Source organism: Rhinolophus hipposideros (genome assembly GCF_964194185.1).
Source record: "Rhinolophus hipposideros genome assembly, chromosome: 15".
Lineage (NCBI taxonomy): Eukaryota > Metazoa > Chordata > Mammalia > Chiroptera > Rhinolophidae > Rhinolophus > Rhinolophus hipposideros.
The window spans coordinates 30,511,943-30,519,657 of record NC_138061.1 but is presented as its reverse complement, the minus strand read 5'-3'; positions in this window follow the sequence as shown (position 1 = coordinate 30,519,657).

The window sequence follows — 7,715 nt, the reverse complement described above, 5'->3', positions numbered from 1 at the left end:
ACCAAACCTTCAAAGAGGATCTAATACCAATCCTGCTCAAACTCTTCCAAAAAATTGAAGAAGAGTCAATACTCCCTAACTCATTTTATGAGGCCAACATTACCCTGATACCAAAACCTGGTAAGGACAACACAAAAAAAGAAAACTACAGACCAATATCTCTGATGAATACAGATGCTAAAATCCTAAACAAAATTCTAGCAAATCGAATACAACAATGCATTAAAAAGATTATTCATCACGACCAAGTGGGGTTCATCCCCGGGGCACAAGGATGGTTCAACATTCGCAAATCCATCAATGTGATACATCACATAAACAAAATAAAGGACAAAAATCATATGATTCTATCAATCACATAAGCAAAATAAAGGACAAAAATCATATGATTCTATCAATTGATGCAGAAAAAGCATTTGATAAGATACAACATCCATTTATGATTAAAACACTTAATAAAATTGGTATAGAAGGAAAATACCTCAACATAATAAAGGCCATATATGACAAGCCCTCAGCTAATCTTATAATTAATGGTGAAAAGCTGAAGCCCTTTGCTCTACGTTCAGGAACACGACAAGGTTGTCCCCTATCACCTCTGCTTTTCAACATAGTGTTGGAAGTCCTCGCCAGAGCAATCAGGCAAGAGAAAGAAATAAAAGGCATCCAAATTGGGAATGAAGAAGTTAAATTGTCACTCTTTGCAGATGACATGATGCTATATATAGAAAACCCTAAAGACTCCACCAAAAAGCCATTAGAAACAATCAATGAATACAGTACAGTTGCTGGCTACAAAATCAACGTACAAAAGTCCATTGCTTTCCTATATACCAACAATGAAATCTCAGAAAAAGAAATAGAAAAAACAATTCCTTTTGCAATTGCAGCAAAAAGAATAAAATACCTAGGAATAAACTTAACCAAGGATGTGAAGGATTTATATGCTGAAACTATAAGACATTTTTGAAAGAAATTGAAGAAGACACAAAGAAATGGAAAGACATTCCGTGCTCATGGATTGGAAGAATCAACATAGTTAAAATGGCCATATTACCCAAAGCCATATACAGATTTAATGCAATCCCCATCAAAATCCCAATGACATTTTTAAAAGAAATAGAACAAAAAATCATCAGATTTGTTTGGAACCACAAAAGACCCCGAATAGCCAAAGCAATATTTTAAAAAAAGAACAATACTGGAGGTATCACACTCCCTGATTTTTGCTTGTACTACAATAATCAAAACAGCTTGGTATTGGCAGAAAAACAGACACATAGACCAATGGAATAGAATTGAGAACCCAGAAATAAAACCACATAAATATGGACAGATAATTTTTGACAAAGAAGCTAAAAACATACAATGGAGGAAAGACAGCCTCTTCAATAAATGGTGCTGGCAGAATTGGATAGCCACGTGCAAAAGAATGAAACTGGACTGCTATCTGTCACCATGTACCAAAATTAATTCAAAATGGATCAAAGACTTAAGCATAAGACCTGACACAATAAACTGCATTGAAGAAAACATAGGTACTAAACTTATGGACCTTGGGTTCAAAGAGCATTTTATAAATTTGACTCCAAAGGCAATGGAAGTAAAAACTAAAATAAATGAATGGGATTATATGAAACTGAAAAGCTTCTGCACAGCAAAAGAAACTATTGACAAAATAATGAGGCAACCAACTGAATGGGAGAAGATTTTTGCAAACAGTGCCTCTGATAAGGGGCTAATATCCAAAATATACAAGGAACTCATGAAACTCAACAACAAAAAAACAAACAACCCAATTGAAAAATGGACAGAGGACCTGAAGAGACATTTCTCCAAAGAGGATATACAAATGGCAAATAGACATATGAAAAAATGCTCAACATCGCTAATTATCAGAGAAATGCAAATGAAAACCACAATGAGATATCACCTCACCCCAGTCAGAATGGCTTTCATCAACAAGACAAATAGTAACAAGTGTTGGAGAGGCTGTGGAGAAAGGGGAACCCTCATACACTGTTGGTGGGAATGCAGACTGGTGCAGCCGCTATGGAAGGCAGTGTGGCGGTTCCTCAAAAAATTACGAATAGAATTACCATACGACCCAGCAATCGCTCTCCTATGTATCTACCAAAAAAATCTGAAAGCATTTCTCTGTAGAGACACGTGTACTCCAATGTTCATTGCAGCTTTGTTTACGGTGGCCAAGACACGGAAACAACCAAAATGTCCTTCGATAGACGAATGGATAAAGAAGTTGTGATACATATACACAATGGAATACCATTCGGCGTTAAGGAAAGATGATATAGGAGCATTTGTGACATGGATGGATCTTGAGAGTATAATGCTAAGTGAAATAAGTCAGACAGAAAAAGCAGAGAACCCTATGATTTCACTGATATGTGGTATATAAACCAAAAACAACAAAAGAACAAGACAAACAAATGAGAAAGAAAAACTCATAGACACAGACAATAACTTAGTGGTTACCAGAGGGTAAGGGGGTGAGGGGTGGGTAATGAGGGTAAAGGGGATCAAATATATGGTGATGGAAGGAGAACTGACTCTGGGTGGTGAACATACAATGGGATTTATAGACGATGTAATACAGAATTGTACACCTGAAATCTATGTAAATTTACTAACAATTGTCACCCCAATAAATTTAATAAAATAAAAAAAAAGAAAGAAAGGGGCTTGTTATGAGTATCAAGACACCTTTGTCGTAGCTCTAATCGCTTAGGAAATGCCAAGGGTTTTAGGAACTCGGTGCCAGAAACAGAGAAGAAGACCAAAAATATATTTCTTATTATACATCACAATATCATAGTCAAAATCTACAAGGTCCATGCAGACACATCTGGCTCTCTTATGTCTCTTATCCTTACTGGTTTCTCCCCATTATTGAGCTTTGCTTATACTGCCCCTCTGCTTTACCTAAGTAACTCCAAACAGCCCTTCTTCAGTTTAGTCATGATTCCCTAATGAGTCAACCCTTCCCATCTCAACTCCGGAGCCCCTTCTTCAGAGAAACCTTTCCAGCCCTCCATGAGGGGGTTAGAGGCTTTGAAAGGATTCAGATACTCCTCATGTCACAGTGCAACTCTAGGCATATGGGATTGGATTGATAGCTAGCTCCCATGCTGATGTCTGTTGGATTCACTGCTGCATCTCCAGGGCCCACCACAGGGCCTGACTCACAGCAGAAATATTTACTGAATGAAAGACATTCAGTGTAATGTATAGAAGAACTGGATACATGTCTGATGGTTTGACTTTGGCAATGCCTACTGGGCTTTCATAAAACATATAGTCTGAGTGAGGGCAAATAGCATCAAGTAAGAACCATCTGACACTAATTTCATAGCGCTAAGATCAGGTAAATTGGTCCAACTGTGGAATTTATGGGGGGGTTCATGAGAGGCTAACAAAGAGATTGGACAACCACATTCTGTGGTCAGTTATTCCCTTATTTTGTTCTGTTTGCCCTCTTCCCTTAGAGCTGCTTTTCCTGACATTTTGTTTTTATAACTCTTCACTGACCCTTCCTTTTTTCTCCTATGTGATTTTCAAATGACTTCTCCATCGGAAAATCAATCCATTATCCATGCCGTTGGATCCAGACATCCAGGCGGAAGGATTCTAGCTGATAGAAATACTATTATTATTGCAAATGACAGAATACAAAAGACTATGAACGGCCACATGTTTTGTAATGGTGAGAAAATAGAAACAATGTAAATAAATGTCCACCAACAAAGGAAAGGATTAATTAATCCTACTATGGCATTGTAGAGAACACAGTAAATCTATATGATCTGATGAGGAAGGTTGCATATATAATATATTGATAAGGAAGAAAAAAGGAAGTTGAGGCACACAATAGCTACATTATGATCCCCCCACACCCACACACAATAAATATGAGTATACAAACAGTATTTGTATAAGCCTGCTAAAAATCCGGAAGAATACACATTCAATTACAATAGTGGTTCCCTGTGAGAAAGGAGATGGAGGGAGTTTGGGAAGGTGACCTCATTTTTTGCTTTATATTCCTCTGCATTTTCTGAACTTGTGACAAGAGTGTGTTGTATTTCAAACTTTAAAACTCCAGCACTGTCGGTAATAAATTTATTTGTTTACTATCTGTCTCTCCTCACCTGGAAGTAAATTTCCTGTGGTCCAAGACTTTGCCCATCTTTTCTCATGGTTCTGCCCCCTATGCTTAGAACAGTGCCTGAGACACAAGTGCTCAATGCATCTTTTTTATGAAGGATGAATCCATTTTTCAAAAAGAAAATGCCATTTTAATAAAATCTGTCTTCCACATCTCCCACTGCATGTTCTTACGTGCAACTGGGTGCTGAGGACTCTGAAATTCTCTGTATCCATCTGGTAGCCCTGAATCAAGGTTCCCCACATTGTTGGTTCTCACGGCAAATGAGTGGCAAACCCGCAAGGCCCCCCCACATGAGTGTAGAAAAGCCTGACAGGCTCAAAGTTCTCAGCTGATCAAGCTTCAAGTAACAAACAAACAAACAAATGGGGCTTTTTAAGAGAAACCTTGCTATTGGAATAAAGTTTATCAATTCAAAAATTGGAGCTACACAAGAAGGCATTGAGTAACAAACAAGGAAGATTGTGCTGTCACATTACATGCTCAGTAACTGAAGAGTCACAACTGTTTAACCACCAAATAGTTTAAGCCAGTTGGAAGAATTGCATAAAACCACAAAAGTATAATAGATTATAGCTTAGGGAAAGATCTGCAAAAATGTGCCCTCCACTGTATTCTGTGGTTACTGTTTATTTTTAACTTTCCTTTTGTTTTACTGTAGTTTTGTCGTTTTGTCGTTTTGTAGTTTTGTACTGCTTTACTGTACAGCAGTGCAAAGGAGACACAAAACCCAAGAACACACAGGCTGACTGCCCTTTTCTTCATGGAGGTATTTCTAAATTTGAGGCCCACAGCGAGAAATTGGTCAGGTCAAAGGACCCAAAACTTAGGGGTTTCCACTTTTGGGGCCAGCAGAGAAGGGAAGGAGGGAGCATGTTTGTCCCTATCACCTGGACCTAATGGTTCCAGGTTTGGGGAGCCTCAGTTCTTGCATGTCAAGTTACATAATATATGACTTCTGTGGTTTTGCTTTTTTCCTTCCTGCACCAACAGGCTACGGGCAATGGCCAACTAAAAACATACTCAATGAACTCTTAATGGAAGAAGGAAGGCGGTCTTGATTCTTATTAAGATCCATGAAAAAATGTAATTTGTTAATTTAACTTCCAGAAACTAATGGAAATCAAATGCTAACAGCCTCAACAATTTCCAACTCAATCTCTGATTATAAAATCAGAGATTGTACCTGTCATCTTTATAAAAGAGAAATCTGTCATCTTTCCCTGTGATGACAGCTTAATGTAATTTCATCCGATGTGGATGAAAGCTAAATATTCTTTAAAAAACAAGTTCATAAGAATAAGCCTAGGAAGTAGAAAAGGATGTGATTGAATTTTATTTCAAGAAGAATATTTACAAAATATTAAATGAGGCATGTGATTCGAGGTGGGGAGGAAGCAAGAGAGAGAAACTTTCACTTTTAGCTTCATTCTGTTCTGAATTGTTTGAATGTATGTCAAGGATCAGGAAACAAACACAAAGGGATAAAAAGTGAATTCAGAAAGGATAAAATTTATATAGTTTTCTCTAAGTGCTGTAGCTAACACAGACCCATGCAGCACTTGGGGGCTCTCTCAGGAAGTCATATCCTTGCCCCATCAGGGCCAACCAGCACTTGTGAATTCTCTCCATTGGTCCCACCCATAAGAATCAGCTCAACTTACAACTGTTGCTTAAGTCTGAGTTCCCCTGGTAGACTGGGAAACTTACAGAGGACATTTGTACTTTATCAGAGAACAAAATTCTAAGCCACAGAAAAGAAATGGGGGGGAGGGGGACATAAATTGTAGACTATGGAAAAATTACTGGAATGAGAGTTGAGGGATATGCTTATAAAATTTCAAGCAATGTGTTATTTTTGTAAGATAAGATATTTTATGCAAAACAAATCAAATATGTGTGGTTGAAAATAAAGGCTTTGTGGTCAGAGAGACCTGGGTACAAATGTTTCTCTGCCTTTTGCTTTGGGCAAGGTATTTGCCTCTCTAAGACACGGTTTTCTTACTTACCAATTAGGTACAATAAAAAGACAGCATTGTTCTGAGAAGTATATGAAAATGCTCAAGAAAAGTAGCCATTAATCCAAAGCCATCTATAGATTCAGTGCAATCCCTATCAAAATTCCAAAGCCATTTTTTCCCCACAGAAATAAAACAAACAATCCTGAAATTTGTTTGTATGAAACCAAAAAAGACCACAAATAGCCAAAGCAATCTTAAGAAAGAAGAACAAAGCTAGAGGCATCACATTTCCTAATTTCAAGCTATATTACAAAGTTATAGTAATAAAATAGTGTGGGATTGGCATGAAAACAGACACATAGATCAATGGAACAGAACAGAGAACCCAGAAATAAACCCATGCACAGATAGTCAATTAATTAATGACAAAGAATACACAGGAATATATATTTGGGATTATATATTTAAAAATATACATGTATAAGCCAAGAAAACACAACAGGGACGGAGCAGTCGCTTCAACAAATGACTTTGAGAAAACTGGACAGCCACATGCAACAGATGACAATGAACCACTATCTTACACCATACACATAAACTAACTCAAAATGTTTTAAAGGCTTGAACATAAGACCTGAAACCATTAAACTCCTAGAAGAATACACAGGCAGTAAACTCATTGACATCAATCTTGGTGATGATTTTTTGAATTTGACACCACAGAGGCAACAAAAGCAAAAATAAACAAGTAGGACTATATCAGACTAAAAAGTTTCTGCGCAGCAAAGGAAACCATCAATAAAATGAAAAAGCAATCTACTGAGTTGGAGAGAATATTGACAAATCATAGATCTGATAAGTTGTTAATATCCAAATACATTAAAAAAAACTAATACAACTCAATAGCAAAGCAACAATCCATTTGAAAAATGGGCAGGGGATCTGAATAGACATTTTTCTAAAAACATACAGATGGTCAATAGGTATATGAAAAATTGCTCAATGTCACTAATCATCAAGGAAATGCAAATTAAAACCAGAAGGTGCTATTACCTCACAGCGGTTAGAATGGCTATTATCAAAAGAACAAGAAATAACAAGTGTTGGTGAGGATGTAGAGAAAAGGGAACCCTTGTGCACTGTTGGTGGGAATGTAAATTTGTGCAGCTACTATGGAAAACAGTACGGAAGTTCCTCAAAAATTTAAAAATAGAACTACCATGTGATCCAGCAATTCTACTCTTGGGTATTTGTCCAGTGAAAACAAAAACACTAACTCAGAAAATATAGGTACCCCATGTACATTGCAACATTATTTACAATAGCCAAGACATGGAAGGAACCTAAGTGCCCATCAATGGGGGAATGAATAAAGAAAATGTCACACACACATGAATATTATTCAGTAATTCAAAAAAGGAAATCTTGCCATTTGCGACAACATGGATGGGTCTTGAGGGTATTATGCTAAGAGAGGGAGAAGTGAGGGGGTGAGAGTGAAAATGAGGGAAAGGGGGAAGCTGGGGGAGAGGGGGACAGAGGGAGAGAGGGGGAGATGGGCGAGAGTG